We start from the raw sequence: 22,466 nt of genomic DNA on the forward strand, positions 1-22,466 counted from the left end.
GAAATAGAATAAGATTTTTTGGGTTAAAAAATAGGATTTTGATAACCTACCGGTAAATCCTTTTATCCTAGTCTGTAGAGGATGCTGGGGACGACATCAAGACCATGGGGTATAGACGGGATCCGCAGAACACATGGGCACTCCAAAGACTTTTCATTGGGTGTGAACTGGCTCCTCGCTCTATGCCCCTCCTCCAGACCTCAGTTGTAGGAACTGTGCCCAGGGAGACTGACATTTCGAGGAAAGGAATTACTTAACTAGTGGTGAGATATCTACCAACTCACACCCTCAACCATGCCGCACACATGGCATTCAACATAACACATGCCAACAGGCATGAACTAATTGCAGCAACATACTGAAACCAAGATAACACAACTTGTGTAACTGTAATAACTAAATTGCAGGTAAACTGGGACGGGCGCCCAGCATCCTCTACGGACTAGGAGAAAAGGATTTACCGGTAGGCTATCAAAATCCTATTTTCTCATACGTCCTAGAGGATGCTGGGGACGACATCAAGATCATGGGGTCTATACCAAAGCTCCAGTACGGGCGGGAGAGTGCGGATGACCCTGCAGCACCGATTGACCAAACTTTAGGTCTTCATCGGCCAAGGTGTCAAACTTGTAGAACTTAGCAAATGTGTTTGACCCTGACCAAGTAGCTGCTCGGCAAAGTTGTAATGCCGAGACCCCCCAGGCAGCCGCCCAGGATGAGCCCACCTTCCTAGTGGAGTGGGCCTTTACTGATGTCGGTAACGCCAATCCAGCCATAGTATGAGCTTGCTGATTCGTATTTCTAATACAACGTGCAATAGTCTGCTTGGAAGCAGGACAGCCAATCTTGTTGTGATCATACAGGACAAACAGAGCCTCTGTTTTCCATATACAAGCTGTTCTAGCAACATAGATTTTCAAAGCTCTAACCACATTCTAGAGACTTTAAATCAGTGAATGTGTCAGTACCTACTGGCACCACAATAGGTTGGTTTATGTGAAAAGCAGAAACCACCTTCGGAAGAAAATGTTCCGACACCCACCTTGCGGATGCCAATGCCAAAAGCATCACAACTTTCCAAGTGAGAAACTTCAACTCTATCTTTTGTAGAGGCTCAAACCAATCCGATTGAAGGAACTGCAAAACCACGTTAAGGTCCCATGGTGCCACTGGTGGCACGAATGAAGGCTGGATGTGCAGAACCCCTTTCACGAAGGTCTAAACCTCTGGAAGAGAGGCCAATTGTTTTTGGAAGAACACTGACAAGGCCGAAATCTGGACCTTGATTGATCCCAATCGTAGGCCCGTCTCCACGCCATCCTACAAAAAATGAAGAAAACGTCCTAAGTGAAACTCTTCCATAGGAGCTTTCTTGGATTCACACCAAAACACATATTTTCTCCAAATACGGTGGTAATGTTTTGACGTTACTCCCTTTCTGGCCTGAATAAGGGTGCGGATGACCTCCTTAGGAATACCCTTCCTGGCTAGGATACGGCGCTCAACAGAAATGCCATCAAACGTAGCCGCGGTAAGTCTTGGTACACACATGGCCCCTGCTGCAGCAGGTCCTCCCGAGGAGGAAGAGGCAGATGATCTCCTCTGAGTAACTGCTGAAGATCTGGGTATCAAGCCCTTCTTGGCCAGTCTGGGGCAATGAAGATTGCTTGAACCCTTGTCTTTCTTATGATCCTGAGTACTTTTGGGATCAGCGGAAGTGGAGGGAAAACATACACTGACGGAAACACCCACTGGGTCACTAGCGCATCCACTGCTATCGACCTGGAACAATATTTCTGAAGCTTCTTGTTGAGACGAGACGCCATCATGTCTATTTGAGGAACTCCCCAAAGACTTGTCACCTCTGCGAAGACTTCTTGGTGGAGGCCCCACTCTCCTGGATGGAGATCATGTCTGCTGAGGAAGTCTGCTTCCCAGTTGTCTACTCCCGGAATGAATATTGCCGACAGAGCTTGTAGATGTTTTTCTGCCCAGCGGAGGATTTTTGTCGCCTCTGCCATTGCCGCTCTGCTTTTCGTTCCACCCTGCCTGTTTATGTATGCGACTGCTGTTACATTGTCTACCTGGATCTGCACGGGACGGTCTTGAAGAAGATGTACCGCTTGTTGATGGCCATTGTAAATGGCTCTTAGCTCCAGAATGTTTATGTGAAGGCAGGCTTCCTGTTGTGACCAACATCCCTGGAAGTTTTCTCCCTGAGAGACTGCTCCCCAGCCTCGGAGACTTGCATCCGTGGTTACTAGGACCCAGTCCTGAATCCCGAACCTGCGTCCCTCTAGCAGGTGAGAGCTGTGCAACCACCACAGGAGCGAAATCCTGGTTTTTGACGACAGGATTATCTTTCTGTGCATGTGTAGGTGTGACCCAGACCACTTGTCCAACAGGTCCCACTGGAATACTCTGGCATGGAACCTGCCAAACTGTATGGCATCGTAGGCCGCCACCATCTTCCCCAACAACCGAATGCACTGATGGATCGACACACTTGATGGTTTTAATATCTGTTTTACCATTTTCTGGATTTCCAGAGCCTTTTCCAGCAGAAGAAATACTCTCTGAACTTCTGTGTCCAGAATCATTCCGAGGAAAGACAACCTTGTCGTCGGTTCCAACTGTGACTTTGGGTAATTTATGATCCACCCGTGTTGTTGGAGTATTGACAGGGAGAGGGATATGTTTTGTAATAACTGCTCCCTGGATCTCGCCTTTATCAGGAGGTCGTCCAGATAAGGGATTATATTGACTCCTTTCTGACAAAGGAGGACCATCATCTCTGCCGTCACCTTGGGGAATACCCATGGCGCCGTGGAGAGACCAAAAGGTAATGTCTGGAATTGGTAATGGCAATCCTGAACCGCGAATCTCAGATAAGCCTGGTGAGGAGGATAAATGGGAACATGCAGGTAAGCATTCTTTATGTCCACCGACACTAAGTAGTCCCCCTCCTTCAGACTGGCAATCACCGCCCGAAGTGATTCCATCTTGAACTTGAACCTTTTCAGGAAGAAATTCAGATCTTTTAGATTTAGGATCGGTCTGACTGAGCCATCCGGCTTCGGAACAGCAATGAGGCTTTAATAAAAACACCGCCCTTGGTGTGACAATGGTACCAGGACTATAACCTTGTCTTAACATAATTTTTGGATTGCCGCTGTTACTGCTTCTCTCTCTGGCGGAGAAGCTGGCAAGGTCGGTTTGAAAAATCGGCATGGGGGAACATCTTGAAACTCTAGTTTGTATCCCTGGGATACTATTTGCAACACCCAGGGATCCAGGCCAGACAGAATCCAATCCTGGCTGAAGAGTTTGAGATGTGCCCCCACCCGAGCGGCCTCCCGCAAGGGAGTTCCAGCGTCATGCTGGGGATTTGGCAGAATTAGCGGTAGACTTCTGCTCTTGGGAACCTGGAGCTGGTGTGGGCTTCTTTCCCCTTCCCCTACCTGCAAAGAAGGGGGAACCACTCGCCTTTTTGTATGTATTGGGCCGAAAGGACTGTATTGGCGGGTGATAGGTCTTTTTTGCTGGTGCAGAGGGCAAAAATGTTGACTTACCTGCGGTAGCCGCCGATACTAACGCATCCAGGCCATCGCCAAATTAGGCCTCACCTTTATATGGGAGAGCCTCCATTTTTCTTTTGGAATCTGCATCCGCGTTCCACTGGCGAATCCATAATGCCCGCCTAGCCGATACTGCCATGGTAGCGGCTTGTGAACTCAAGAGTCCAATATCCTTCATTGCTTCCAGCATGTAGGCAGCAGCGTCCTTGATATTCCCTAAGTTAAGGAGTATCTCATCTTTATCAATTGTGTCAATTTCTGATGACACGCTTTCTGACCATTTTTCAATAGCGCGACTCACCCATGCGCAGGCAATAGTGGGCCTGAGCAGTGTACCATTGGTAACAAAAATGGATTTCAATGTCGTTTCCATTTTGCGGTCTGCCGGCTCTTTAAGAGAAGCCGTGCCAGGAGCAGGGAGAATTACCTTCTTTGTCAACCTGGAAAGTGCACTGTCTAACAAAGGGGGTGACTCCCATTTTTTCCTGTCTTCAACCGGGAAAGGATAAGCTATGTGAATCCTTTTGGGAATACAACATTTTTTATCAGGATTCACCCACATCCCTTCAAACAGAGCATTTAGTTCGTGTGAAGGAGGGAATGTGACTTTGGATTTCTTTTCCTTACATAAATAATTTTTCTCCAGAGGTACAGAAGTGCTTTCTGTAACCTCCAACACGTCCCTTATAGCCACAATCATATATTGTATACTTTTTGCCAATTTATGATCTATCTCTCTGGATTCACTATTGTCGACACAAGAATCAGAATCTGTGTCGGTATCAGTGTTTACAACATTTGTAAATGGTCTCTTATGTGACCCAGAGGGGCCGCCCGCATAAGGAATAACAGCATCCTGAAAAATCACATCTTCCACAGATTTTCTCCAGCATGCAGCCTTAAGGCGGGTACTCACGGGAGAGATGTGTGCTGAGCGATCTTAACACAGACCACTCAGCACACATCTCTCACCCCGCTGAGCACAGTGCGATGTGCTGAGCGAGGGGGAAAGCTGACTGGGGGGGCCACTAACTTCACACAACGGTGAAGTGAGCGACCCGCTAGATTGAGCCTGCATGCAGGCTCAATCTAGCACCGGCGATAGCGATGCGCGGGGCCGCGCATCGCTAACGCTGGAGGGCATACACATGGCAGATCCGTGCTTAAAATCTAAGCAATCTAGCAAGATTCAGACTTATCTAATCTACGGTTAATCAGAGGCATACTGTCACGTAGCTCTTTCACCCATGCAGGCTCTTGGTGTGCCGGTAGCGCCACCACATTACAACTCTGTGTCCCTAAAATGGCTTCCTCCGGGGAGGAACTTCCTGCCTCAGACATGCCTCACACGTGTACACCACACTCACAGACACACTGGGACTTATTTTGGGGACAGATCCACAGTAAAATCTGTCATAGGGACACAGGATAGGAGCAGCCAGTTCACAAACCCAGTGCCAGTGTTGCCTGTGAACACAGTATGTCCACAGCCCAAAAGCGCTTTTAAATAGTAATATACACTATCAAATGCACCACAATCGCTTTGTGCCCCCCCCCCCCCCTTTATAGCACCCTGTACTTGTCAGAAGTGGAGGAGAGGACCAAAATGGTGCTGAGTAGTGTGCTGGCCTGAGGAAGAAGCTCCGCACCTCGGTATCCATGACAATATTTATACTGGCGGGGGTAGGGCTGTGCCAGCGGCATCTTATGCCCCCTTTTAGCCAGTTTGAGGTATTTTTCTTGCTGGCCAGGGCGCCCCCCACGCCCTGCACTATGCAGTGCCTGTGTGTGTGGGCAGCAATGGCGCGCTGCGCTCCCGCCATCCGCTCCGCACCTCAGCCGTCACTTACTTGATTGAAGATCATTCTTCTCATACTCACCTGTCTTCTGACTTCTGGCTCTGTGAGGGGGGTGACGGCGTGCTGTGGGAGTGAGCATCTAGACACGGCTAGCGTTCAGTTCCCTTCAGGAGCTAATGGTGTCCTGTCAGCCAGAAACAGAGCCATGAAACTCTGAGGAAGTTGGTTCTGCTTCTGCTCCCTTAGTCCCACGAAGCAGGGAGTCTGATGCCAGCAGATCTCCCTGAAAATAAAAAACCTAACATACGTCTTTTCAGAGAAACTCAGTAGAGCTCCTCAGAGTGCATCCAGTCGACCTGGGCACATTTCTAAAACTGAGGTCTGTAGGAGGGGCATAGAGGGAGGAGCCAGTTCACACCCAATGAAAAGTCTTTGGAGTGCCCATGTCTCCTGCGGATCCCGTCTATACCCCATGGTCTTGATGTCAACCCCAGCATCCTCTAGGACGTATGAGAAAGGAAGTTATTGGACTCAACTCAATCATTCTCAGAATGTATGTGGAGTACAGCTTCCTCACTACAGCATAGCCTTCTAATTACCTATTTTATACCATAGCTCTTTCCAGTTCCCTCCATATCTCACTGCACACCCCCGTCCACAGCTCACACTGCACTCTTCACTGATGGGAAACTCCAGAGAGATGACTATTAAAGAAACGGGTACAGCATGTGTGCGGTGTGGTCTCTGGACTCAGGGGCCGTGTGCACCACACACACTGCACCCATAAGTACGTCAGTAATTAGGGACCTCATGATGAGTTGAATGTAAACCCGTTTATAAAACCTCTGAATCTCATAGGTGCTTTCCTCATTGATCATGAGTCAATTATACAATTATGTTTGTGTATTTTAAAAAGAATTTTGTGCTAATTTCACCTGATCGCAAGTCAGAATACTACATCTGATGTCTTATACAAAACTTAGGGGTTGGTGTATCAAGCAGGGGAAAGAGTGTAGAAGTAGACCAGTGGATAAGTTGGCCATAGCACCCAATCAGTATCGATCGGTCATTTTATGCAATGTTTTTCATAAATTCATCCTCTAAGCTGATTGGTTGCTATGGGCAACCTCTCCACTGGTCCACTTCTCCACTCTTTTCACTGCATTATACATCATCCCACTCGTAGCTGATGGACAGGATTGGGGCGTGGCACTGTGAATTGTAATTCCTGTCATTGTGTCTAAGGTGGAAGAATGGGGGGCAACAAGACACGATTCGCTATGAATTTGTTTCATTGCCCTGACCATATCACCAGAGTAGTGGCAGTATACTGTATGGAAGGTTTGTCCACACTCACTTCCAGGGAGAATGTTTAAGTTTTCTGCATTTTCTTAATAAATGCTAATAATATTATTTCTTAATATATTCATGGGAGAAGTATTCATTGGTATTCTCCACTGCTGAGTATAAAATACATGTCAATGACAAAGTTTTTTATTGCCACCCTCACTGATTAATTCTATTACAGGACCAAGGCTAGCAGATATGTGTTTATCATATACAGGTTGAGTATCCCTTATCCAAAATGCTTGGGACCAGAGGTATTTTGGATATCGGATTTTTCCGTAGTTTGGAATAATTGCATACCATAATGAGATATCATGGTAATGGGACCTAAATCTGAGCACAGAATGCATTTATGTTTTATATGCACCTTATACACACAGCCTGAAGGCAATTTTAGACAATATTTTTTATAACTTTGTGCATTAAACAAAGTGTGTGTACATTCACACAATTCATTTATGTTTCATATACACCTTATACACACAGCCTGAAGGTCATTTAATACAATATTTTTAATAACTTTGTGTATTAAACAAAGTTTGTGTACATTGAGCCATCAGAAAACAATAGTTTCACTATCTCACTCTCGCTCAAAAAAGTCCGTATTTCGGAATATTCCGTATTTCGGATATTTGGATATGGGATACTCAACCTGTATTGTTATATCTATTATTAGAACAGATGCTTCACATTTCCCTACAAATGAAATATAAATTTTTGGTTTTATTAAAGTTTCATTCTAATCATTTATTTTGTTTATTGTTCTTTTTCAAACCTGTCCCTTACTGTCTTGCTGCAAAATGAAGTCACTTGTTATGTGTTTATTAAATGTGAACTGAACAGAAATAAACATGTCAGCCTTGAGTTTAAACACATGTTTGTGCAGCTGTTTTCTACGGACATTTATCCATTAATAAAGCCTAGTTCTGTATTTTAAAGGAACGGGACATATTTTGCCAGGAATAGGTTTTCGCACAGCGGGCGATCAGATACTAGCAGCACGTGTGTATGCACCGCAATGCACATGCGCGTCGGACAACAACAAAGGGCATCGCCAGCCAGCGACAGGATGGTGCGAAAATTCAGATCGCACGGGCGTTCGCAAGTCATTGACAGGAAGAGGCCGTTTGTGGGTAGTACCTGACCGTTTACTGGCAGTGTCCAGAAAAATGCAGGCGTGCCCAAGCGTTTTCAGGGAGGGTGTCTGACGTCAGCTCCGGCCCTGATCAGCCCGTTCTCATTGCACTGAAGGAGCAAGTCCTGTGCTGTGCAGAGACTGCACAAAGTGGATTTTTGCAGCTTGGTGTACACATGGAATCGCACACTTGCACGGCGAATTTGCACTCCCCCTGGAGGTGGTGCCTATCTGAATGCAGGCAGTGGTGCAAATAGAATTTTTTTCTTAGTGGTACTAATAGTAAAAATGGGTGTGGTCACGTGTCATGAGAGGGCATGGTCGCATGAAACTAGGGGAGTGGCTACATGACAATAGGGGCATGGCCATACTAAGCCACACACCGTAATGCCCCTTACACATTATACCAAACAATGTAATGCCCATTACACATTATGTCACCCACCGTAATGCTTATTACATATTATGCCACACACTGTAATGCTTATTACACATTATGCCACACACCATACTTTCAGCACTGAACGCAGGGCAGCAAAGTTTGCAGCACAGCAATCAGGTCTGAATCACCCCCATAGTTTTCCCTGCCCTGCTGATATTGAGCTAATGAGTTTTCTCACCCATTGTATTATCTAGGATTTGTAACAGACTGGTGTCATCTCCTGACTGAGATATCAAACTGTAACATACTGTATATTACTAAAGCTGCAATGGAGAAAATAACTACTTGGTAATGATAGTGCAGTCAAAGATTGCTGGGACTATTTTTTTAACCAACCACTTTACTTAGCATTGTGATGGAAACTCAAGTTATCAAAGGATTACTGCAGATTCAGGGCATGATTCAGAGATGTACATAAATCTGAAGGTTTACGTTCATCTCTGATAGTGGAACAGCTGCACATGTGCTGGACCCATTCTGCGCATGAGCAAACCAGGTCTTGCATCCTCACAAGTAGTGTCCCCAAGCCTCAGCCTGATTGACAGTCTACTGCCAATTGAGGGCAGGGGGTAGGCAGAGTTGGACAGCGTTCCCAATACTAGGGTGTTTTGTCCCATCTTCAGATGCAGATTTCCTGGCCTCTGCAGTATGAACAATTCTGGGGCCTGTGGATATACCCTCTCACCAAAAAGAGTCACCCAAAGAATTTTTGAGGGAATCAATTAGTACAAAATACCACACAATTTAATATACAGGTTCAGAGGTAGCTAACAATACAAAATTCCTATAGAACAATTATAAAATTAACAATAAAAACCTATGCAAAAACTCTTACAGTCGGGTAGTGAACGAGAATTTTTATAAATCCTACGCGTTTCGTCCAAAGAGAACTTCTTTAGTGGTAGGTATCTAAAATAACATAGCTTCCAAGTGCTTCACACATCAAGTGAGGCCAACAAATTAGTGTGGAAGGTTAAAACTGGCTTATAAGCCTAGAATTAGAGTATACATTTCCAACTCTTGTTGTACACTGGTAAGAGATTTTTTTTTAGATGGGCCAGAAGTGGTGACTACATTAAAAATAGAGGGAAGTTACTAGTCCTCAAATATTTAAAAATTATTTGTGATCTGTAATTAAGCTGTCTGTCCTCGTTGTCACCCTAGATAATCACATAGTTGGATTGGGGTGTAGAGAAAAGCCTTGACAGTACAGACTTAATTTTCAATCAAACGCAACTGAGAATTCCTACAGAGGGATCAGATGTACAGTATGTGCAGCTCCCAGAGTTATATATATATATATATATATATATATACATACACACACACACCCACCCGCACACACACAAATAAATACATATACATACATACATACACAAGCACACAAACACACATACTTACATAAATACATACCTACAAATACTGTACATAAAACCACGCAAACTTCATATACAGTATACATACTGTATATGTTATACGTGCCACCAGGGGCTTGGATGCAGGAGCAGACTGACGGCAGTCATTTTGAGGATGGAAGGAGTTGATATGGCTGAGTATGTGCAGCCAGCAGCTCCTCACAGACAGTCTCTATGCAGAGAGCTACTATACATAGCTCTCTGCTGCAGGAGCAGTACTGCGGTCACGATTGCGGTCACGATCTTGACTTTTACTGAGATGGAGACACTGCTGTCTATGTCTCAAAAATAAAAAGTTGGGCTCATCAGGGGAGTTACCAGGTACTTGGAAACCCCCCATGCATGCGCCATTGAAACCTGAAGGCTACTCAGATGGCCGATATTCAAGCAAGCAACCCAATGCTGAGTCTTTGGATGCAGCAGCAAATCACACAAGCATGCAGTATGCATCTATTTACTCAACATATTTCCTGGTGATTCTACATATTTTCATACAGCAGCGGTGTCCAGAGACACAGCTGCTTTTCAAACTGCGCTCATCTTTGAATCAGGCACTGTGTTCATGTTCTGACAAAGTGATAATAATACTTGGCCATCTATTATATTAAAACATTGTTCATAATACATTATAGAATGTTCAATCTACTACTTTCATGTTGGAAACAGTCCTCTCAGGCCTCACAAATGATCTGTTGAAACGTAGATTAAACTAATTACCTTGTGACATGTTTTAAAGAAATTATGACATGTTGAATGATATTAAGGCATGCTGGGATAACCAAGGCAGCCTATCTTATCCTCCCCATTCTTTCACAAGTAACCTTCTTTTCACACATTGTGATTTTTTTTCCTATTGGACACTTTTGTAATCCTCCTGTTAAAATACGTTATATAGGTAATATGGGTTCGGTATGAGTTACCTGCAGCCGGAATGCTGGCCGTCAGTATACTGACAATAGCATGCTGGTCGCCAGTATGCCTGCAGCAGGGCGAGCGCAAAGAGTCCCCATGTGGGCTCGGTGGCTCGCTGCACTGGCCACAGGTTATATTCCCACTCTATAAGTGTAGTGGACACCCACGAGTGGGAATAGTCCTGTTTGACCGGTATTCCAGCTGGCAGCATTGCCAGCTGTCGGAATTCCGGCATCAGCATCCTGAACGCTGGGATCCTGACAGTCGGCAACTTAAATGTATACCAGCTAATACATGGCATTGACAATTGAGATTTGAATAATTATTTGTCAGAGATAATATCTTCCAAAGAAGAACTAATTTGTTGTGTATAATACTTAATCAACTATATGAAAACATTAGAGTGTACATTGAATACAACATTATGCAATACTTGCTCAGATAGTTGTCAACAGTCAATAAAGCATCCAGTGACCTACATAGTAATAAACACTACTGTATCTGCCTAATTTATCACAACAGCCTCTGCTAGCATTACACAGCCTATGTGCAGGACAGTAAGTACATTAAAACTGATTAAGTTTAATATATGGCACCCTTTATATAGCAGTATTTATTTATGGTAGATTATGTATAGAATTATGGTATTTATTAAGCTTACTTTTCTCACTCTTAAAAATAAGGAATTAATGAAATTATTTTCAGAGCTTGTGCTATCATTAGGCAGTTGTCTAGGGTGCCGACCCCTGACGGGTGCTATTGAGTCTGTAAAAAAAAAAAAAAAAAAAAAGAAGGCTGGAAGCTTTGCTGAGAGCAGAGGGGGAAGAAGAAAGTATTAATTGATTGGACACTCACATATATCAGCAACCAATATAACATCACTTTTATTAACTTATTTAAATTATGAGTGTAAAATATAACTAAACTTGCTGTAGTGTTGACAAAAAAGTATTTGGATCAATGTAAGAGTCTGTTACAAAAACATATTTTTTTTAGGTTATAATAAGGGCAAAAAATTCTGAATAATGGTCCATTTATAAATGTTCTAACAAATAGCGCACTGCTATCATTTCTTACAGTGGATTCCATATTACTGTTCCACAATTTTCTCATGATAATGTACAATCACAAATGGATTATACTCAGTATGCTAATACTGAAAGCTTAGTTTAGACAGGGACAGTATTGTGTAGCTTTGCCAAGGGCACCTAGAAATCCTGCACTGGCCCTTACTATATTAGTACTACAGAATTTATTTTTTGGTGTATAAAGTTTGCTTACGGCATACCATAATCATATGTGTATGTGTGACAGATTGGTAATCAATTCCATTATTGTATTCATTATTTGGGAATCTTTCAGTCATTTGTATTAAATATGGGTGAGACTTCCAGGTTTATATACAGTATATCTGTAACTAATGTTTTCTGTCTGTGCCTTATGGAACATTTCCACTGTACAAACAAGAGAAAAAAGAAATGTAAAAAATATTCTAATGTAAAGGAGATTGCTAATGTCACTTGCTTACGCAGATGAACGCCACAAATAGTTTCTATTTTTGAGGTACACCATACTTGTCATTCTGGGAATTTCTATGATACTCCTGAGTTTGAGCTCTGGATAGTAGATGACCTTTCTGAATCCAGGTTACTTCTGGAGAAAAGTTAGCCCCACTGTGCAGAATTCCGTAATTCTGTAATTCATGGTAACACACCTCCTGCAGTGGCTCCTGGGACCTCCCGCACCAGAATCTCCCAGTGGGAAGGCTCACAAATTCTGCAACTATGAAACACACTCATTTGGTCAGATCATTATTTGATGTTTAAAAGACAATAGTGTGGTTTTCAAGGTCTATTTCAATTACCTAGTTTTTGAACAATAGTCCAAATGAAAAGTATACAAATATGTTAAACATTGATTCTATGTATATATGTGAAACCATAATTGAAATCTGAAATTATACATCAAAGCTCCAAAAAGCAAATGCATTTGCATCTCCCTCTCTAAGAATCAGCTCTGTTTAATGTATTTCTGTTTTCTCAGATAACTTTGATCATCCTTTAATCTTCCATAGATTTTAACAGCTGAAACCCAGATGAAAAAAAAAAGACTTTATAACCTCTGCCAATCTTTCTTTTTTACATAGTCACTTATTGATTTGGCGTTAATCTGTGCCTCGTTAGTTGTGTCTGACACTCTAAGAAGGAAGGCTTTCTTTTGACCTAATAAATACCTTATGGGCTCTGGCTCTCTTTAAAACAGCTGTCATTAAAGTGTGCAAAGTAAAGCTAATATATTTCCTATTAAAAATTAATCAGCAATTTAAGGATAATAGTCTTGGACTAACATTAACCTCCATAATTCATTTTCTGCAGTAAAGCTGAAGGGCTTGTGAACTGTATTTAAAATGGAGAATAAATAATAAAGAATTAATTATTTGGGATGTATAAAATGGTCATATCATTGCCAAATAAGCTTAAACCAAAATCTTGAGGCATTTTATTAAAGGACTGCCTTCGTTAACCCAGGTTTTACATGGTTGCAGGTGTCCCTCCTTCTATAGTCTCTAATGTGGACTTTTTGGTATAGACAATAAGGAACAGATTCAGTTATGTGCCAGTTCCATACTCTGAAGTTGCATCTTTATAATCTGCACATATCACTTGGTATTTTTGGCCATAAAATCAGAACAGCTTTTGCAATTCAAGTAGAGACAGCAAAACATGGAGGCTGTGAGTGGCCATAAGCAAAGCATAGAAGGCTGTTAAAAGGTTGCAATTAATAACATTTATTGATGGAAATATGATAGCCAGCAAGTGTAATTTACTAAATAAACGTGTTCAGAGCATTTTGGGATACATTTAAATATATATATTGTGGTTTATAGATATGTATAAACAAGTTAGTAAAATAATTAGAAAAAACATTTTCAACAATCGTCTACAAGTTACACAAAAAAGTTGTTTAATAAAATACATTAACATACAGTACATGTCTCACATCATTAATTGCATCGATCTGCTTAGAGAGAAATGAACATGAAATAAGATTTGTCTGTATTGTCCATATTTTACTTTTTTAAAACCTTTAAATACATTATTATTCAATAGAAGGGGCATCACACTTTGGGGGTCATTCCGATCCATTCGCACGCAGCGTTTTTTCGCTGCAGTGTGAACAGGTGCGGATTGCGCATGCACGGCGGCCGCTGTGCACGTCATTGCCCGGCGACAGGGGTTGCTGGGTTATGTCGTGGCTACCGACGGAAACGGTTGCAGCGGCGACCGCTGAGAAGATTGACAGGAAGGAGGCATGGATGGGTGGATCCAGACCGTTGGAGACCGTTTTCGGGGAGTGGTGAGTAAAACGCAGGACAACAGAGGGCGGAGGTGTGACGTCAAAGCCGAGACCATCATCGCTGGATCAATCGCACAGGGTAAGTATGTCCAGCCCTAGTCTACTTCTGCTTGATTTTTTCATAGCTTAGCAGGGCTGCACAAGTGATCGCAGCCCTGCTAAGCTAAAATACTCTCCCCCATAGGCGTGGACTATTGATCGCAGCAGCAGCTAAAAACTCGGAATGACCACCTTTATTCTGACATTGGTACATTACATTAAAAACATATAAAAGTTAACACCAAGAGGGTTATTTATCAAGAAGTGATAAAGTGGAAGGTGATAATGCACCAGCCAATTAGCTCCTAACTGTAATTTTTCAAACCCATCCTATAAATTGACAGGAGCTGACTGGCTGGTGCGTTATCACCTTCCACTTTATCACTTCTCCAGGCTTACTACATCTGCCCCTGTGTTTGCAAAATGACAGAAGCTGATTGGTTGGTACTTTATCTCTCACAACTGTATCTCTCTTTGTGCTTTAATAAATCTCCCTCCAATCTGGAAATGTGAACTACAGTAAAAGCTGTGAGTTTCTAATTAATTAACAAAAAGTCACAGTCGGATAAGAAAAGTTGCACCACTTAGTTTGCAGATGATTGAATCTGCCCCTAATACTTATTTATAATTGCAAAAACACAAAAAACAAGTAACCTCACTATTAATGTGGCCATCTAGGCTGGCAAGGAGCATATCTACTTTCCACCTTTTCGAAACACTTCTCACCAATATGTGACTGAATATGTGGGTTGTCAAATACCTAAGAGTGCATGGTGTAAATGGCTACTACCATGTTTAGGCTGACACCTTTGTTAATTTAAACTTTTACATGTTATTCTTAAATATTACTTAATAGTGATGTGTTAATTAATCATGTGAATTAGAAACAGGGCTATATTTATTTTATGTGTCATGTTTGTGTCTTTACATTTTTTATTAGTGGAAGAGGCTAAACATGTACATCTCATTACAGCAGTGGTTCCAAAATTTGTTTTTTAAGACACCATAACAGTCCGGTTTATAGGATATCCTTGTTATTACGGTCCTAGCTCTTTTTTAGTCTCCAGCTTTCCCCCCCAGTCTTTATCTTTCTCTTGCTCCTTCCATTTTGCCCTATAGTATGTGAAATTTTTAGTCGCCATAGCATTATGCTTCTACCACCATGCTTCATAGTAAGGATAATGTTCTTGGGAAGATGTGCAGGTTCAGGTTTGTACTTTAAAGTGGGTACACACTAGGACATCTCGTATGTCCAATGGAGGATGTTGCTGAGATGTGCGGGAGGTGCGCATTGTCAGCAACATAGTGCATATACTAATGATGTGCACCGGACATTTTTCGGGTTTTGTGTTTTGGTTTTGGATTCGGTTCCGCGGCCGTGTTTTGGATTCGGACGCGTTTTGGCAAAACCTACCTGAAATTTTTTTGTCGGATTCGGGTGTGTTTTGGATTTGGGTGTTTTTTTACAAAAACCCCTCAAAAACAGCATAAATCATAGAATTTGGGGGTCATTTTGATTCCCATAGTATTATTAACCTCAATAACCATAATTTCCACTCATTTTCAGTCTATTCTGAACACCTCACACCTCACAATATTATTTTTAGTCCTAAAATTTGCACCGAGGTCGCTGTGTGACTAAGCTAAGCGACCCAAGTGGCCGACACAAACACCTGGCCCATCTAGGAGTGGCAATGCAGTGTCAGACAGGATGGCAGATTTAAAAAATAGTCCCCAAACAGCACATGATGCAAAGAAAAAAAGAGGTGCACCAAGGTCGCTGGATGGCTAAGCTAAGCGACCCAAGTGGCCGACACAAACACCTGGCCCATCTAGGAGAGGCACTGCAGTGTCAGACAGGATGGCACTTCAAAAAAAATAGTCCCCAAACAGCACATGATGCAAAGAAAAAAGAGGTGCAATGAGCTAGCTGTGTGACTAAGCTAAGCGACCCAAGTGGCCGACACAAACACCTGCCCATCTAGGAGTGGCACTGCAGTGTCAGACAGTATGGCAATTTTAAAAATAGTCCCCAAACAGCACATGATGCAAAGAAAGAAGAGGTGCAATGAGGTAGCTGTGTGACTAAGCTAAGCGACCCAAGTGGCCGACACAAACACCTGGCCCATCTAGGAGTGGCACTGTAGTGTCAGACAGGATGGCACTTCAAAAAAAATAGTCCCCAAACAGCACATGATGCAAAGAAAAAAAGAGGTGCACCAAGGTTGCTGGATGGCTAAGCTATGCGACCCAAGTGGCCGACACAAACACCTGGCCCATCTAGGAGTGGCACTGCAGTGTCAGACAGGATGGCACTTCAAAAAAATAGTCCCCAAACAGCACATGATGCATAGAAAAAAAGAGGTGCACCAAGGTCGCTGGATGGCTAAGCTAAGCGACCTACTGTAAATGGCTGACACAAACACCTGGCCCATCTAGGAGTGGCACTACAGTTTTATAGCGAGAGGATGAGTGCTTCCATTCTTATGTGAATCTGAACCACTAGCCATGAACATAGGCCAGGGCCTCAGCCGTTCCTTGTCACTCCGTGTCGTAAATGGCATATTGGCAAGTTTACGCTTCTCATCAGACGCTTTTAATTTTAATTTTTGGGTCATTTTACTGAACTTTTGTTTTTTGGATTTTACATGCTCTCTACTATGACATTGGGCATCGGACTTGGCAGACGACGTTGATGGCATTTCATTGTCTCGGCCATGACTAGTGGCAGCAGCTTCAGCACGAGGTGGAAGTGGATCTTGATCTTTCCCTATTTTACCCTCCACATTTTTGTTCTCCATTTTTTATATGTGTGGAATTATATGCCAGTAATATATCAATAGCAATGGCCTACTACTATATATACTGTGCACAACTTAAGTGCACCACAGGTATGGATGGATAGTATACTTGACGACACAGAGGTAGGTAGAGCAGTGGACTACTGTACCGTACTGCTGTATATTATATACTGGTGGTCAGCAAACTGTGCAAAACTGAAATGCACCACAGGTATGGATGGATAGTATAATTGATGACACAGAGGTAGGTAGAGCAGTGGCCTTCTGTACCGTACTGCTATATATTATATACTGGTGGTCAGCAAACTGTGCAAAACTGAAATGCACCACAGGTATGGATGGATAGTATAATTGATGACACAGAGGTAGGTAGAGCAGTGGCCTTCTGTACCGTACTGCTATATTATATACTGGTGGTCAGCAAAATTATGCACTGTACTCCTACTATATACTACAATGCAGCACATATATGGAGCGTTTTTCAGGCAGAGAACGTATAATACTGGTGGTCACTGGTCACTGGTCAGCAAAAACTCTGCACTGTACTCCTCCTATATAATACTGCTGGTCCCCAGTCCCCACAATAAAGCAGTGTGAGCACAGATATATGCAGCACACTGAGCACAGATATGGAGCGTTTTTCAGGCAGAGAACGTATAATACTGGTGGTCACTGATCACTGGTCAGCAAAACTCTGCACTGTACTCCTCCTATATAATACTGCTGGTCCCCAGTCCCCACAATAAAGCAGTGTGAGCACAGATATATGCAGCACACTGAGCACAGATATGGAGCATTTTACATGCAGAGAACGTATAATACTGGTGGTCACTGGTCATTGGTCAGCAAAACTCTGCACTGTACTCCTCCTATATAATACTGCTGGTCCCCAGTCCCTACAATAAAGCAGTATGAGCACAGATATATGCAGCACACTGAGCACAGATATGGAGCGTTTTTCATGCAGAGAACGTATAATACTGGTGGTCACTGGTCAGCAAAACTCTGCACTGTACTCCTCCTATATAATACTGCTGGTCCCCAGTCCCCACAATAAAGCAGTGTGAGCAAAGATATATGCAGCACACTGAGCACAGATATGGAGCGTTTTTTCAGGCAGAGAACGTATAATACTGGTGGTCACTGATCACTGGTCAGCAAAACTCTGCACTGTACTCCTCCTATATAATACTGCTGGTCCCCAGTCCCCACAATAAAACAGTGTGAGCACAGATATATGCAGCACACTGAGCACAGATATGGAGCGTTTTTCAGGCAGAGAACGTATAATACTGGGGGTCACTGGTCACTGGTCAGCAAAACTCTGCACTGTACTCTTCCTATATAATACTGCTGGTCCCCAGTCCCCACAATAAAGCAATGTGAGCACAGATATATGCAGCACACTGAGCACAGATATGGAGCATTTTTCAGGCAGAGAACGTATAATACTGGTGGTCACTGGTCAGCAAAACTCTGCACTGTACTCCTCCTATATAATACTGCTGGTCCCCAGTACCAACAATAAAGCAGTGTGAGCACAGATATATGCAGCACACTGAGCACAGATATGGAGCGTTTTTCAGGCAGAGAACGTATAATACTGGTGGTCACTGGTCACTGGTCAGCAAAACTCTGCACTGTACTCCTCCTATATAATACTGCTGGTCCCCAGTCCCCACAATAAAGCAGTGTGAGCACAGATATATGCAGCACACTGAGCACAGATATGGAGCGTTTTTCAGGCAGAGAACGTATAATACTGGTGGTCACTGGTCACTGGTCAGCAAAACTCTGCACTGTACTCCTCCTATATATTACTGCTGGTCCCCAGTCCCCACAATAAAGCAGTGTGAGCACAGATATATGCAGCACACTGAGCACAGATATGGAGCGTTTTTCAGGCAGAGAACGTATAATACTGGTGGTCACTGGTCAGCAAAACTCTGCACTGTACTCCTATATAATACTGCTGCTCCCCAGTCCCCACAATAGCAGTGAGCACAGATATTTGCAGCCCCCTGAACAAAACTGAGAGGACGCCAGCCACGTCCTCTCACTATCATTCCCAATGCACGAGTGAAAAATGGCGGCGACGCGCGGCTCCTTATATAGAATCCGAATCTCGCGAGAATCCGACCGCGGGATGATGACGTTCGGGCGCGCTCGGGTTAACCGAGCAATACTGGAGTATCCGAGTATGCCTCGGACCCGTGTAAAATGGGTGAAGTTCGGGGGGGTTCGGATTCCGAGAAACCGAACCCGCTCATCACTAGCATATACACTGGATGATATCGTGAACGATGTGTCTGAATTGGGCACATTGTGCCGATATCATCCTATTGAGTACGCAGCTTAACATAGGGGGTCATTCCGACCCGTTCGCTCGCTGCGTTTTAACGCAGCAGAGCGAATGGGTCCCTGCTGCGCATGCGCCGGCGCCTTAGTGCGCCAGCGCATGCGGGACGGCCGAAGGCAGTAGCAGGACAGTGATCGCCTCTGCCTGATTGATAGGCAGAGGCGATCGATGGGTGGGTGGGGGCGAAACGGCGGCCAATAGGCGCGGTCCGGCCAACGCAGGCATAGCCGGACCGAAAGGGGGGCGGGCCGCAGCGGCTGCGTGATGTCATACGCAGCCGCTGCGGGCAAGGGAGCAAGGAGTAGCTCCCGGCCAGCACGCTAAAGCTGCGCTGGCCGGGAGTTACTCCTGAAGTGCAAAGGCATCGCCGCTGTGCGGTGCCTATGCACTTCTGTGGGGGGGGGGATGGACTGACATGCGGGGTGGGCTAGACCTGTGCTGGGCGTCCCCCCGCATGTCTGGAAAGATGATCGTAGCTGTGCTAAATTTAGCACAGCTATGATCAACTCGGAATGACCCCCATAGTGTATTGTGTTTAGACCAAAAAGTAAAAATCTTGGTTTTATTAAACCATTCTCTTCCTTCAGTTTACAGTTTCTCAAATCTGTTCCATGCACAAGTGAATTTTGATGTGTCACTGGCCCTGTGGTAGCCTCTCTAACATAAAGCAAGATCCTTCTTGCATTGATGCCCAGCTTTGGAGGGCTGCTTATTTCACAATTTGTAGTTGTAAAATATTTTCTTGTTTCCTTTAAGATAGAATTGACCATGCTTTATGAGATAATAAAGTCTTTGAAATTGTTCTGTATCTTTTTACAGACTGTTACTTTTAAATAACTTGGTCTTAAAATTGCCTTGAATGTTTTTAGACTGTAGGATCTCTGACAGACAGGTGTGTTTATTTTTAAATCAATTAAAACACTCTAATTGTACACAGGTGGTCTCCAATCAGTTAATGATGTGACCTCTGAAGACAACTGATTGCACCAGGGTTTATTTAGGTGTACTAAGTGGTGAATAATTATGTGATCAATTATTGTTTGTTGTTTTATGTAATTAATTAAGAAAAAGCTGTAGAAGTTATCATGTTGATTATTGGGAAGAATTTTGGAATACATGAATTTTGACTCTATTATATAAGAAAAAAATGGTAAAATAATGAAGAAGTTCTTGATTTTTCTACAAAGTAAAATATTAGGCAACATTGCCAAGGCAAGATGGGAAGTATTCTGGAGTACATCATCTCCTATATTGTATTTCTAATACATACCAGCTGCAGAACTTAAGGACATAAGCTTTTGTATTCTGTACATCTGTACAAGGATGAATCATACTTTTTACATTCTGATGTGTCATATCATAAATAACAAATGTATGGGGCAATTGAATCCCAAATAATGTGTAGTCAGGTGGTGTGGCTATGCAAATCACTCCAAATTACGATAGAGCAGCATCATTCATTTCCTGAGTACCTCTGTGGGAGTGATGTTGTGATCATAACTATGCCGTTATTGCGCCGTTCCAACGCACCAGCGACGTGCAGCGAGGTGAATCTCTCAGGAGGCACTGGCTAGTATCAGAGCCAGATTTGCACACAATATATGAGCCAAAGGGTTCATGTGAACATTATACATATTTGCACAAGTATATACTGCTGGAAATTTGTTGAGTTTTGATCAGAAATGTGCGGAAAAGATAGGCATAGACTTTTTACTCCAAGGTTTGACTATAAAAATTATTAGAATAATGCAATTAACATATTTCTAATATATTATTTATATTTTTCGTATACTTTATATAGTCAAAATGTTAGTATGACAGGAAAGGCTGTGCCTCACCTCACCACACCTCACTGCAACGCACATCACCAGAATCGCTCAGAAATTAATTGCTCCATATTGGGCCTGATTTATCGATGGACATTGTGCTGGTATTGGATGCAAGTGGTCAAAGTTTACGAGTCGCACTGCATGTGCATTCCAATGATTACCATACAAAGATGCAGATTCATGCAAATTTGATTGGTGTTTATGGGTGGCAACTGGAGGTGGCTAATCAGATGCAGACTTGTTGCGGTCAGTTGCACTGACCTTGGAGGCCATGTTCAGTCAGCCGTTCTGTGTCTCCACAGGGCTGGAGCAATGTCCAATGGTTTGGTGATGGTGTAGCTTTATACGCACATCAGCAGATTAGCTCCACAGTCTGTAGCCATCTCAGTAGGACGACCATCAGCTGAGGCATTAGCATAAAGATGTAGCAGTGGCTGCACCAAAAGAAACAGTCACTACTGCAATAGCTCCCACCTCTGAATCGAGCCTAGTATTTCAGTCTTTTCACTAGCACTATAATTCGTTAATCAATGTAAAATAGACTTTCAATATATGCATAAGAACTACTGTATTCACTACTTTTTTTTCAATAATGACATGTACAGTGTGTGCAGTAAAGTAAATCTGAGCATACTGTATCCCTCTGCGCTTTTTCTCTTGAATGTGTGGAATACATACACATGTGTACTAATCAATCACATTAACAGAAATATTGATATTTTGGTAAATAAATAAATAAATATCAAATCAGATATACCGTGCTGATAAATGATCTGATTTTGTAACATTTTATAGTGTTTGTTAAAACATACACACATTCTTATTTATTTACTGTGTAAAGCGCTGTGGAATATGTGTGCGCTATATAAATAACTGGTAATAATAATAATAATAATAATAATAATACTGTGTATGTTGTGATGCATTATTAGATTATCCTTCACATTTCTTCCTACGAAAGCCACAGCTGTTCTTGGAAGTACTTGTTGGAAACAAATGCGTAAACCTAAGATTGCTCAATATATTGTTGTTTGGCACATGGACGATCCTGGCTCTTTACTGACATTTATCTGTTTCTGAGTTCTGACTTCAGATGAATTATACGAGTGTTGTTGTAGTGTCTTCTCTGAGCTGCGTAATGTTTTGTTTTTCATAAGAAATCACTTCACTACACACAAGAAATGCTTTGTGACTTTGGTGAGCCTAGAAATGATTTCAGAAAACCATTACATTGCTTATTTTCTCTCAGAAAAAGTTGTTAAATTATATATTTATTTTCAACTGCATCCTGCTGTTTATTGTATTGCACAGAAGTGAAGATCAGCCTGGGAAGCCAGGTGTAACAGTGTAACTCAGTTGTTTAATGACACATGTAAACAGTTGGTTTTGTGCAGTTTCCCAACCCACAGGAGTGAATAAAGGCCCTCATTTCGAGTTGTTCGCTCGCAAGACG

The 22,466-nt window shown here is 42.8% G+C and overlaps 1 protein-coding gene across 3 annotated transcripts in view; it reads left to right on the forward strand.

The window, feature by feature from the left end:
- The window catches only part of SEMA3D (semaphorin 3D), a 293,106-nt gene that overhangs the window by 101,408 nt on the left and 169,232 nt on the right, over nucleotides 1-22,466 (forward strand). The window lies entirely within an intron of this gene.

This window comes from Pseudophryne corroboree, chromosome 6, assembly GCF_028390025.1.
Source record: "Pseudophryne corroboree isolate aPseCor3 chromosome 6, aPseCor3.hap2, whole genome shotgun sequence".
Taxonomy (NCBI): Eukaryota; Metazoa; Chordata; class Amphibia; order Anura; family Myobatrachidae; genus Pseudophryne; species Pseudophryne corroboree.